Source organism: Salminus brasiliensis, chromosome 24, assembly GCF_030463535.1.
Source record: "Salminus brasiliensis chromosome 24, fSalBra1.hap2, whole genome shotgun sequence".
NCBI lineage: Eukaryota > Metazoa > Chordata > Actinopteri > Characiformes > Bryconidae > Salminus > Salminus brasiliensis.
The window spans coordinates 26,517,089-26,529,443 of NC_132901.1; positions in this window are offsets into that span (position 1 = coordinate 26,517,089).

A 12,355-nucleotide genomic window follows, 5' to 3' on the forward strand; every position below is an offset into this window, starting at 1 on the left:
CGTTAGGACTGTCCAAGGTGCTGAAACAGATCATGAGATGTAGAGCTATCCCCTGGCCTCCATTTAATTTAATTTTAAAAGGTTAAAAGAAATAACATAATAAAAACTATCACCACTGTCATCTCTGTTAGTACACTTAGTGACCACAAAGACACACCATGGCAACCAGCTGAAGTACCTGAGGAACCACCTGAAGTGCTTTAGAAACCGACCTATCACCTAATATACCTTAGAAGCCTAGCAACACCATAGCACCCACTGAGCAACCATTTGGCACAGCTTGCCCTTTTCTCCAACACTCAGCGAATCGAGAATTTGTGCTGTTTGACTGGAAATTGAACAAAGCAAAATGTAGAGAGCTTGGAACTCCGTCTCTAAGGACACCATTCATTTCTCCCATAGAACTCCTCCAGTGGCTGGGTAATGAGCCAGTGTGTTTTCCTTGGGTTGGTAGCCATTTGTTGGGGACCTTTTTTGCAATTTCTGCCATTCCTCTACTGAATCTCCTGACTAAGTCTGACCAGTCTGTAAGGACATGGCTTTATTCTCCTTAATCCCTTCCTTTCAGCTTGAGCCAGTGAGCATGACTCCTGGAAACCTTGATTCTGCATTAGTTTACAGTCCTGAAGATCCTAAATGGTTTTAAAAATCTGTCCTATATACTCCTTTAATTAGAACGGTCCATCATGTGTAGGTTCTTTCACCTTTAAAAAGGTTCTTTCTTTCCATTTTACTGAAGATGCTTTAAGAAACCATCCACTGAGATGTTTGAGGGCAATGCATATTGTTCTTCAGTGGCATTGCAGCCAGCAATCCTATTTTGCAGCATTATTATTATTATTATTATTTCAATTTTCATTTAAACGCTTATTTGGTAAAGCTTTAGTAGATATCTGAAGGTGTCCTGTGGTATCTGGCACCATCAATACTTTAGCAGATCCTTTAAGTCCTGTAAGTTGTAAGGTAGGGCCTCCATGAGCGTCAATGGGCCTTTGGCACCCAAGATCATCTTACTGGTTCTGCAGTTGTCCTTCCTTGACATCTGAATACTGGGGACATGCCACAAGACCTGTCCTGATGTTTTGGAAATGTTCTGGCCCAGTCGTCTAGAACCTCACAGTTTGGTTCTTGTCAAAGTGTCTTAGGTTCTTACGCTTGTCCATTTTTCCTGCCTCAACACCTTCATCACCTTCAAGAACTGACTGTTTACTTACTGCCTAATATATAGGTCCACCCCCTGGCAGGAGCCGAGGCCTACACCGTAGAAAGTGGAGCAGTTCAGGAGTCGATCTGAGGTTTGAACAGATGTTCAGAGATGCTAACACTCATGCTAATACACTATTTCTGTTGACAAACAAGAAAACCCTGAAGCATAGAGGGTCTAATCAGGGATTTGAGGTCTTTTGCACTCGAAGGATGGAGCTAATCTGTCTCATCTCAAAGAGGCAACCTGGTCTGCATTAGCCTGTTCCTTCTCGCCATGCCTTCTTCCCTCCCCTCTCCGGACTCAAAACTCTGTAAGACCTCCGTCCCCTCCCACTGTCCCCCATTGGGGTAACTTGAGTCCACCAGCAGGCTCAAGCTCTGAAGCTCACAGTGTGTACCTTGTTCCAGTGAGGCTTTAGGCTGGAGCCCAGCTCCTCTGGCTCTCCGGATGTGGCAGGCAAGCCTCCTTACTGTTTCCGGAGAGGGGTAGTACTGTGGGCTGGGTATAAAGTCACAGATACTCAGCACTCACAGCTCTAGAAGAGTCCCTGAGAGAGCTCTGAAGACTTTTGCTTTGGTTACTGTTGTCAAAAGTGACGACAAGGCAAAAAAAAGTGAAAGTATAGATACCAGATATACAGGCGGTGTCAGTGTTCAACACAAGCTGCATGTTTACTGGCCTTGCTTCCTCGGGCTGGGTATTGTGGCCCTCACTCCCTCTATCACAGCCAGTAGCCAGTAAGAACCACACTGTGAGGGTCAGAACATCTCCAAAACTTCAGGCAGGTCTTCAGATGTCTTCAGATGTCAGTACCTACCAAAAGTGCTCCAAAGAAGGACAACAGGTGAACCAGCAAGAGGGTCATGGGGTGCCAAAGGCTCACTGATGTTCATGGAAGCCCCGCCCACCTCACAACTTACAGGACTTAAAGGATCTGCTGCTGAAGTAATGGTGGTTCCAGATACCACAGGATGCCTTCAGATATCTACCATATATCGATGACATTTGAAGGAATTTGTGTGGTGGCCTTGCTTTTGTTGCGCAAGTCCTGCACAAGTTGTATTTCTGGTCAGAAAGGTACAGTAATACAGTTCTTTTTAACCCTTTTGGATTAACACTAGATCAGAAAAAGTATTGGGACACCTGCTCGTTCATTGTTCCTTCCAAAATCAGAGTTCACCCTACCTCATGATTTCCAAACTTCCTAACTCATCCCAAACAAAAGTACCGGATGGAGCACCACCATCCATCATTCCAGAGAACACAGTTCTTCCACTGCTCCACAGCTCAATGCTGGGGGGCTTTATACCCCTTTAGTCAATGCCTGGCATTAGGCAGCATGGTGCCAATAGATTCATGATGTTGATCTGCTCCAGAGAGTCCTATTCTATTGCCAGCACTTCTCTACATAAACTAGATGCATGTGTCTGTGCATTAAACATCTGTTTCAACTTAAAGTAACTGAATGCATTAATTAGAATGGGTGTCCACAAACATTTGGACACCTAGTGTAAGTTCTGGCTACCTGTAGTGGTACACCCAGAGCATGAGCATGCGCGCTACTGCAGCTCTATAACTTCTGCACCATTTACAGTAGAAAATGTCTGCTTTTGAGGGATGCGCTGTGTGTTGTGGGAAGACTCACCAGTGCAGGGATTTGATGAATCAGTAGAATTAAAGCTATTGGTGATCCAGAATTCAATGAATACTCCCTTCAAATCTAATCACTGTTGGATTGGGATACCATAACAACGTCCTGGGCTTGCAGTAGTGTCGCCCAAGCTAACAGGTCAGTGAATTACACTCTCTCAGTCTGTCACAATCATTGACATGGCTTTTGGAAACGAGAACTGCCAGTCAACCTTGCCGGCCAAAGCATGAGAGAGATTAGGGTTTCCTTCTGGAGACAGCTGGCTCTTAAAGTCACTAAGCATGCTGGAGGGATTATCAACTTCAAGACCTGTGAGACTTGGCACCCTGAGAACTGACTTACAGATTCGCTGTTGAGTGTCTACGCATTCATTTAAATCAAACACACCAACCAGCCATAACATTAAAACCAATTGTGTGGACCCTGATAAATCAAGGCATGGACTCCACAAGACCTCTGTGGTATCTGGCACCACCAACATGTTAGCACCTTCATGAGCATCAATGAGCCTTGGACAACCATGACCCTTTCACTGGTCAACGGTTGTCCTTCCTCTGAGCCCTTTTGGTAGGCACTAAATGATCACTGCATACCAGGAAAACCCCACAAGACTGGATGCCTGATGTTTTGGAGATGTTCTGACCCAGTTGTCTTGAACATCACAGTTTGGTTCTTGTCAAAGTGTCTCAGATTCTTACGTTTGCCCGTTTTCAACACTTCCATCACCTTCGAGAAGGTGACAGTGGTCAGGTGACGTAATGTAATTATGTAAATAACAGAATGATTCCATGTACATTTAGTGTTTAGCATTGATGTCTAAGGGTTAATGCCTGGGTTTAGTGAAACTTTAGGGATCTGTGTTCTGGTTATTTAGGAAATACAGTCTGCCTACTTATATGACCTCTCTGTGTTGTTGAAACTCTACCCCCTTTATGTTTGCCAACATCCTGCGAGAGCTTTCCTTGCTGTGTCTCTTGTTCCTGATGGGTTTTGACAACAGGAGGTGAGAGATCTCCTCCAGCACTGTTCCACATGTGCCGCAGTTTCCTCAGATGTGGCATAACTCATAGTATTTCTACAGTAGAGCCAGAACTATGTTTTTTCCTTTAGTTTAAGACTGTGTTCTGTGTTTTTTTGTTACTTGTCATACGTGTTGCTCTCACCAAGACAAATTCCTTATATGTGCAACATACTTGGTGAAATAAAGAGATTCTGATTCTGATTTAGGACCATGGGATGTATTTCCAATAGGGGGCCAGGCATCACCCACCCCACTACCACCAAACAAACACAGTGCTAGATTAATGTTTATTAATGCACACACCCAAACCTAGTTGTCAGGTAGGTCAAATATACCGACCCTCAAAATGTATTCATTGAAACTTGGGTTGGATTCAACCCCTGTGTTGAGGAGGCCCCACATACACACAGATGAAAGATAACACCCTACATTGACGTTATAGAACTGGCAACCTCAACAAACACCCTCAAGAACACCAGCAAGCTTTGTTAAATCTGGTATTTCAGTCATTTTGGGAGTAGTTGGAGTAGCTGGTGTTGGTTTGTTGTAGTGTAGAAGGTTTATAACTGTAAGTGGAGGGTTTTGACCTACTATCCTTTGCAGAACTGCTTGGAAGCAAAGACTATTCGGAAAACCAGGGGAAGTTCGTTCCACCACTTTGATGCAGGACAGAAAAAAGTCTGGACGCTCGTCTTCTGTGGATCTTAAAGGATGCCTGGTCGAGCTGAGCCGTACTTCAAGCTGGAAGGGCTCTCGGTGCAGATCGGCTTTTGACCATCGTCATCAAGTACGGAGGGGCTGGTTCATACAAGGCTTTTTAGATCAGGGTTCTAAATCTGATGTTTTAATAGGTTCAAGTTTGGACTTCAGATCATTCTAGAAGTATTCCTTTCTTATTTTTTAAACTATTGAGAGATCTATGTGCTTGTATACTTTCATTGTCTTGTGGCATTACCCAACTACATTTGAGCTTTAGCTTATGGACAGATGACCTGACTTTCTCTTGAAGAATTCTCAGATACAGAGCATAAGTCGTTTTTCCCTCAGTGGTAATGAGGCGTCCAGATCCTGATGCAAAGCATCTCCAACCGTCACATTACTGCCACCATGCTTCACAGCTGGTATGAAATTTGAAAAGCAGTGTTAGGTTTTCATAAGACATAACAGGTCCCATGTTGATGAAAAAGCGCAAGTTGAGATTTCTTCATCCAGAGCACACTGTGCCAGAACTCAGGACAGCATCTGGTTGTTTCTTTGTGAGCACTTGAAGCCAGATGTCGAGCATTAGCTGCCTGTCCAAGTTCATGCCACGACATCTCAATGAGGTGCAAGTCAATACATAGCATCTCATGCTTTAGGTTACAAACTAATGACTGACCATCCTCCTGCAGAAGCTTCTGGTCATCCAGGACCCAAAGCAGCAAAGCATTCCGGCAATGTTTGACCCTTGGTGATTTTCTTATTGTGGAATGCTGAGTTCGCTTTATGGGGCCTCCACTGATCACATCAACGACCTTTTGGACACCTTTTGGTTGGTATTGACCACTGCTTACCAGGAATGCCCCACAAGACTTGCCTGGTGTTTTGGAGATGTTCTGACCCAGTCTTTTAGAACATCACAGAATTAGAACTAGAACTAGATCATCAGTGATCTTCATGGCACCAGTCAGTAGTTTTAATGTTATGATTGATTGGTGTATAAATGTAGCTTTCCCCTCACAATCACACTACCACCACCATGTTTGACAGTTGGCATGATTTTCGTGTTGCTGAATGCTTGATTAGCCTTATGCCTTATGTCTAGTTGAATGCATCTTAACTCAATAAAGTTATTTGTTTAATTGATTAAGTGATAGATTGGTGAATGATTGAGTAAAGGGCAATTGCTTTTCCTGATAGTGTTGGTAGTTTTTTTTCATGAATAAATGCAATGATCATTTAAAAATTGAGAACCATGAAAAATCAGAAGAATTCATAAGGAGCGATGTGCTTTCTAGAGCTTTTTTTGATTGGGGTTGGGCTTTTTAAGAGGAAGCCAAGTAAGCTTCCATGACTTTCATGGCTACATTTCACAGATTTAGCTGGGAAGAAGAAGCACCATGCAGCAGTTAGCACAGCATCAGTCGTTTGTGCTATGCTGATGGTTTGTGGAACTCCTGCTATAGCTGAAATACAGCCGTGCTGTTATTAGGTAACACAGCTTTCCATCTGAACAGCTCTTAGAATGACACTTTGCTAAGCTGTCACATGAAGGTTTTGGGGGGTTCTTGTCTTACAATACCCCCTTTATGTCAGGCATGGAGCATGTTGGTGAACTCGTACACACATGAAGCATTCTGCAGGAGCTGAAAATGGGAATAAAAGGTGCTAGGTTCTGGCATACAGGAGCCGTTTGTGTGGAAGTGCAGTAGCGAACAGAATGGAGCGCTTGTGGCTACGCTAGGAAATGACAAATTGCTTCATTTGGGCTAAATGTCTGAGGCTGTCAGAGTGTAAGTACACATATGGTGCTGCAAAACATAATTGTTAAAGGAGCATTTCAGCATAAGACTTGTGTTTTACAGTGCTGTGAATAAGTGTTTGCCCCCTATCTGAATCCTGGGGCACGTTTCAAACACAAAATGGCCTTAACTTTTAAACCCCCCAAAAATAAAATCCTAATAATGTATAAAAATGACCCTGAGGGAACAAATCAATAATGTGATATATTACAATGTGAGACATTTTCTGTATTGGTTAAGAAAAATATATTCAACACCCCTCAAAAAGTGATAGACCCCTTCCTCTCTACAGTGGTTACACCCCTCTTAGCAGCAATTACTGCAACCAAATACTTTATGTAGTTATTAATGAATGTCTTACCACACTGTGGAGAAATTGTGGTCCACTCCCCCTTGCAGAACTGCCACATTTTAATAGGGTTACAGTCAGAACTTTATTATTATTATTATTATTATCATTATTATTATTACCATTGAGATCAGAAACTTTTGAGAAAGAGACCTGGCCAAGATAGCAACTATCCAAACTCACAACACATCAAAATACAACATGTAGTACTGTCAGGTACTGTCAAACTGCTGGGAATATTTAAAATCAGCTACCTGAGGGAGTGTAGCTGATAACTACCCAAACTAAAACTGAGAATAGTACAGAGATGGAAGTTAGTAATGCACAGTAATGCTTTCTACATAATCTACCAAAAAAAGCTCTTTAATTGTCTTACTTTTAAATCATTCTGAGATCGACTTGCTGGTGTGCTTTGGATCATTGCCTTGTTGCATGACCCAACTGCACTTCAGCTTCAGCTCATTAACTGATGACCTGATATTCTCTTGGAAAAACTCTCAGAAACAGAGCAGCAAAGAATCCTCGAACCAGCACACTACCACCACCATGTTTAACAGCTGTATTGAGGTTTAACTTTAAAAACAGATGGTTTGTTTTTTGCTGGACATGATGAGCTCCATGCCCATGACAGTGCTCTACCTTAGGCTCATCTGTCCAGAACAAATTGTTCCGGAACTCAGGAGGATTATGTAGGTGTTTCTTTAGACAAGCCTTTATCAACTCAGTGTGAAACGGTTTCTGTTAACACTGACAAATTTGACTTAAATTGAATGATTTTCTAGAAAAATACAATTTCTTTTTCAGTATTTCTCTTCTAAATTCTGCTTCGTTACATTTCTTTTGTTTAAGATATAACATATATAATTTTGATTTATTTATTGAATTATTTCTAGGTTTAGTTTCTCAATTCAGATTTTCAGTGTGCTCTTAGGCTATTAAATCCTGATGTGTAAAATAGTATACAAAATAGATGTAGTATAAATAAAGTACAACAAAATAGAAATATTATACGATATAGAAATTCTAAAAATAAATGCTTTTAGTAAAAACTAATTTAATTTAAATGTATCTTTAAATTCTGATGCTGTACAGTAATGTAATAAAAATGTTACTAAAAATATATTTTAACAGTATTTGTTTATAAAAACAAAACAAATATCACATTTTAGTCAATTACATTTCTAGATCTATTTATTTGTCATTATTTTCTAAAAAATATATAATGATACAGGCCACTAACCAACATACAAGTTTGGTTTATAGACAAACTCAGTGAGCACCAATTTCCATTCCAATAGCAAAGCATTCCCACAGATCCTCTTATACAGATTCCTTCACAGTTCCCTTTAAAAGTACGGCGAAACCTCACTGTACATCCTGTTCAGAGCTCTGAGGGCAGCGTAGATTAACTCAGTGGCTCAAGGTCTTTGGCTCTTAACCACATGTAAATATTTGAGTAGGCAGCTCTGTTCAGGTGGCAGTCTCGTCCGCTGGCTGTAGATCTATTTAAACAGGTAACTTATGTAAGTAGTGGCCATTTAGGAGACAATTTATGCTTTTTTCTCAGAGGAAACTCGGTTCCAGCTGCGATGCGGGCCAGAAAAACATTGATTTCCACAAGGAAACGAAAAGGTATAAATTAAATTAAGCGCCCCATGAAAGCCCATATTGAATGAAGTCACGGAAGCGAGACCTGCAGTAACTTCAGCCTCATTTCATTAAAAATGGGATTTATCCAGGTCATGGCCACAAGGTTCCTCAGCACCATAACCACAGCGCAGAAGTTCAAACTCGCCCGTCCAGCTCAGCTGAACATACTGTCCTACATATTGCGTATGTCAGTTAGGTATACGTTACAGTCAGTGGCAGACCGTGACCATTAGAGCCAGGCCTCTGCTTCCTTAGGGTTCTAGCAGTGTGTTAGCACTGAGCTGACTGCATTCCACCTTATTAGGCTCTTTAAACCTTATACTTATGCATACAGAATAATTCACAGTGGATAAAGAATCATGTATAGGAGATTCTGAATCATTTGTAGGAGCTACTGAGTAATTCATCGATTAATAGTAGCCAAAGAATCGTTTATAGTGGATACTGAATATCACAGTAGATATTAAATTATTAGTAGTAACTGAGTAATGCACTGATGATACTGAAATTCATAGTGGATACTGAATCATTTGAAGGTACAAAGTAATTCATAGTGGAAAAGGACTAATTCATAGTGGATATTGAATAATTCATAGTAGAAACCAAATGATTCAAAGTGGATACTGATTAATTCATAGTGAACACTGGATGGTTTATAGTATATTGATAGTGGATATTAATTATAGTATTTACTGAATACATCATAGTAGATGAATAATTCATAGTGGATATTGAATAATTGATACTTAATAATGCATAGTTTATACTGAATAGTTCATAGTGGATACTGATTCATTCCTAGTGAATACTGAATCATTTATGGTAGATATTAAATAATTCACAGTATTTACTGAATACATCCTTGTAGATTCTAAATACTTCATAGTGGATACTGAATAATAATTAGTAATAACTGAATAATTCATAGTGGATACTGAATAATAATTAGTAGTAACTGAATAATTCATAGTGGATACTGAATAATTAGTAGTAACTGAATACTTTGAAGAATTTGAAGATATGTAGTAATTCATAGTGGACAAAGAATAATTCATAGTGGAAACAAAATGATTTGTAGTGGACAAAAAATATATATTGGATATTAAATAATTTGTAGTTATTACTGAATATTTCAAAGAGGATACTGATTAATTACTCGTGAATACTAAATCATTTATAGTAGATATTTAATATTTCATAGTTGATGCTGAATAATTAGTAGTAACTGAATAATTCATAGTAGACTCTTAATAATTAATAGTTGCTGAGTAATTAACAGACTGAACACAGAAGAACGAGCAGCAGTGAGTGAAACCACTCATCATACCCTAATTCTCACTGAAACAGGAGAACCCCCTCTGTAACGTGCACTGTACATCTCTACAATAACACACATGTTGTAGTAGGTGTGTGTGTGTGTGTGTGTGTGTGTGTGTGTGTGACTCCTGGGAGGAGAGATTCAAAGGTTTATACACAGTGTAACATTTCTGGTCTTCAGACTAAACCCTGCACTTACTCGCTTTAGTGAAAACTGAAGGTCGTGTTTCAGGGCAAGCTTTCTGCCACAGTGGCAACAGTGAATGAGTATTTGTGTGTGTGCGTGTGTGTGTGTGTGTGTGTGTGTGTGTGGGGGGGGGGGGGGTCCAGCATAAACAGTAGCAGTAGCCGGGTACACCAGGCGCTGCCTGGCATGAATGGCTAATCCAATAAGCCACAACCTTTGGGAGGCTTTGTCTGGACGCTGGATGTTTTGGGCCTCCATCTGACCCTCGCTCAGACCCTGGCCCACAGGGGACTGATATAAGACACCTCCCTGCCCTGCCAACACTGCAGCTGGGAGAAGTCGCCTTAGGGCCTGTCTGAACCCCCGGTGTCCTCTGAGCCAGCCCTCACATCCCGTTAATTAAGCTGTAGCCATAATGAGGAGGTTATGAAGTTGTGTTTTATCACATTTAATTGAGATTTGTGAGTGACCTCAACAATAATAAATATAATACATTTAATGTAATATACGTATATATCATTTCATGTTAGTGTTAGTGTGTACAACTCTGGGTATTGTCCCTATATACCACAATTTATCACATTTATTTACTTTATTTGTTTATTACCTTTTAAAACTCTTTGAGCTTTTACACAGATTGTAGGTGGAGTCTAGCAGGAGTGATGTAAAACATGCCCTGAAAAAGAGGGCTTTTCATAATGAACTATCTGTCCAAATGTTTGTGGACACCCCTTCAGTTTGTTTAGTCCCTGTAGAGAAGTACTGCCAATAGATTAGGATTCTCTGCAGCAGATCAACATGGTGAACCTATTGGCACCATGCTGCTGCCTAATGCCAGGCGGGGGCTAGAAGAGGGGTATAAAGACCCCCAGCATTGAGCTGTGGAGCAGTGGAAGAACTGTGTTCTCTGGAATGATGGATGGTGGATCTCCATCCAGCGATTTAGTTTGGGATGAGTTTGGGAGTTGTGGACGAGGTGAGGTGGTAAGTATCCAACATCCTGACCTAATTTATGCTCTTGTGTCTGAATGCAATCAAATTCTCACAGCAATGCTCCTCTAAAGTCTAGTAGAAAGCCTGGAAAGAGAAGTGGTCTTAATTATTTTGTGATGACATGCTCAGTCCTTGCAGGACCTACTTGACAGACCCAGCCTTGTTACTGATGGCGCTGTGTTTACCGCCGTTCCACGCTGTCACTCAGAATGAGCTCAGAAGGTCCAGATTCTCTGCCACAGGGTGACCTATGGAAGACGTGCAGACGTTGATGTGACTCCTCCACGTGACCTCACTCTGAGGCCTGGAGCTGAGCTCCTGTTGAGGGAGGTTAGCATCTCCAGGGTATCTGCGGGCACAGCGGGATAATCAGAGGGATTGACTCGCTGACCTAACCTTGAATGCTCGTGCCTCTCCGGGACAGTTAGCATGATGCTGCACCCGATTCAGAGAGACAACCCCTCGAGCCCACATCTGCACTAATGAGGAACCTCTAGGGTTAAGGTCAGTCACCCAGTTCACCTCAAAGCCATCTGCCAGCTTTTTAAGTAATACCTCAGTTCAGTGAGGTATTCATCTTTAGCACATATAGCTAGATGTACATCTGTCCAAATGTTTATGGACACCCCTGAGTAAAGAATGCATTCGACTATTTTAAGTTGCACCTATTGCTGACACAAATGTGCAAATGCATACACACACACACACACACACACACACACACACAGCTTGTCTAGTCCCTGTAGAGAAGAACTGCCAATAGAATAGGACTCCCTGAAGCAGATGGACATGAACCTATCTGCACCATGCTGCCTAATGCCTGGCGTGGGCTAGTAGAGGGGTGTAAAGCCCCCCAACATTAAGCTGGTAGAGAAGCAGTGATAGAACTGTGTTCTCTGGAATAATGGATGGTGGAGCTCCATCCTGTACTTTTGGGATGAGTTGGGGTGGAGAGGTGAGCATGGTGGTGGTCATCACCATCAACACCCTGATCTCATTAACTCTCCTGTTGCTGAATGCAACCAAATCCTCACAGCAATGCTTATCCAAAATCTAGTAGAAAGCCTTCTTCCCTGGACAGTAGAGAAAGTTAAACTCTTTTTCATAGCCTTGATTTCTGAAGAAACAATGAACAATGATCAGGTGTCCCAATACTTTTGTCCATATAATGTAAGCTGAGGGCCTTGTTGTAAGGCAATAAGTAGATAAGATAACATCAGATCAATGAATTAAATTACAGTGTTGCTTTTACACTTTTAAAAATAGAGGTGCTTCAAGGGGTTTGGATTTGAGTGATGCCAAAGAGGAACCAGGTTTGGTTCCCTCAAGAACAATTCTTGTAGAAGAAGAATCTCAGAGAGTGGAGAGATCTTTAAATTGCTAAAAAAAAAAAAAAAGTGAAGGTTGTTTAAACCTTTAAATATTCAAGTTTGACGGATCAACATATTTGCTGTTGCACCAATAAAGATGGCCACCCCA